This window comes from Indicator indicator, chromosome 4, assembly GCF_027791375.1.
Source record: "Indicator indicator isolate 239-I01 chromosome 4, UM_Iind_1.1, whole genome shotgun sequence".
NCBI lineage: Eukaryota > Metazoa > Chordata > Aves > Piciformes > Indicatoridae > Indicator > Indicator indicator.
Window position 1 is genome coordinate 27,331,775 of NC_072013.1, and position 1,948 is coordinate 27,333,722.

Here is a 1,948-nt window from a genome sequence, read left to right on the forward strand (position 1 = left end):
TTGCCAAGGAGCAGAAAAAAACATGCACATGAAAATGAACTAGATCAAATCAGGGGCTGTGCGTGCACTTGACAGGTTCTGTCCTCTGTAGTTAAAATAAATTCACTGTACCATAGATGTTTTCATTGTAGTGCACAAACATCAAGTGCTAAAAGTATTTCAGTTTATTGCAAAGAGTCTGTTTTGCAGCAGCTGCTCTGAATCCAATCTCATTTTTCTCTGATCTTGCTATTTTTGCATCTATCAGAGACTTTAGTCTCCTGCTACTTCTGTGGCATCTTACAACCCAACTCTGACAGGCTTCAGGAAGCAGGGAAGCCCTGAGGAACCCCTGGCAGAGTAGGCCCTCCTCTCTCCAGCTGCTTTCCAGCAAAACATTTTGTTCATGCCATCACTGACATAATGAGGGTTTGCAGGCACATTAAAAAAAAAAAAAAAAACAAAATCCAAACATCATATACCTGAAAGAAGGAAGCACACGAGTTTGCTCACATTCCCGCTCCAGCCTGGTTCAGCAAAGTCCAGGTCAGTATGACAGAGACCTAGATTTCCAGCTTTGCCTGTCCTGCTCGTTCACACAGCTCAGGGTCGGCACTCCTCCACGCACACCTTATGCTCAAAGACTGAAGTGGCACCAGGAGCACCTCTGCTCTACTGTTGTCTAGGGCTTGGTCAGTGAGGAACAGGGTGCTCTCACATACTTCTGTGGAAATCTGCACCAAGAAAACTCACAATTCTTGAGATGTGTGGGGCTGCAGAGTGAGCAGCTGGACCTACAGCCCCAGGGAGTCCCCCACCTTTGGTACATTTTCTTCTCCTACAAGAAGGTGTTTATTTTGCATCATGTGCATAGCAACCATAGCACGGCCCAGCAGCCCTGCTAACAGCCTGCCTCACCATGCTGCCAGGTGTACTGCAAACCACTCCACAGCAAAGCAGGGTCCTGCAGGGAGCCCAGCTCATTCACAACCCCTAAGCTGCATCTCATCCATACGGTAGTGCAGATCACTCTCCTGTCCTTGCAGCCTGCCTTCTGTGTGTGCAGCAAATAAATGCAGGGGGGAGCATTAAACCTGCTGAGGTTTTGCTTCCTTTAGTCTCCGCCTAGCCTGAGTCCAGCACATCCCACTTGCTAGCAGCACAGCATCATAGTAAAAAAAAAGGGTAAAATGCCTCCCCCGGCCACATGAGCCTCTGCTGGCTGTTTTCCTGGGGGCTGAAAGGTTGAGATCCATCAGGATAGAAGTACTGCCTGCATAATCCTACAGCAACAGTTAACATCCATGTTTAACTGTATTGCAAGCACAAACTGTGCGAGCACAGCAGGAAGAAGCTGCCTCAAGGCATCAAGACCAGGGATGGGGGAGCATAGCCCCAAGATCCTGCAGACATGAGCTCCAGGGAAAGGCGAATAACTATTACAGATGGAGGACCTTGATGCCATTTGGGAAACTCCTGTTTCATTCAATGTAGCAACCTCTTCTGCCTTCTTTCCTTGACAGAGCCTGCAGCAGCGTGGGGATGGCAGATATGTAGCTGCTGGCAGGGTTTGAACTGAAGCTGGGGACACGTCTGCAAACCTGGATTCTGGCTTGCCAAACAGAAATAAATAAATGTTGCCACCTTCCCTGGCCTCAGAGTGCCTCTTACAGCACATTAGTACTCATCACTTTTATCTCTATCTGGCTGCAGATCTCACCTTGGTTTTGCTCACCAGCTTTACTGACGTGGCACCCCAGCACGCACAGTGCCAAAGAAGCCATCATAGCTGGGGAAGCAAGGGAGAGGTTTTACTTCAAAAAGGAAAAAAAAATTAAAATGGCAAAATGGCTCAGTCCTCATCATTTCATTCACGAAGTGATTGGTGTGACGCTGCAACAGGATGCGTGCTAGGAAGTGGTAGGTGGGAAAAGGTCTGGTAGGGGAAAAGCTAGGAGCTATCAAGGTG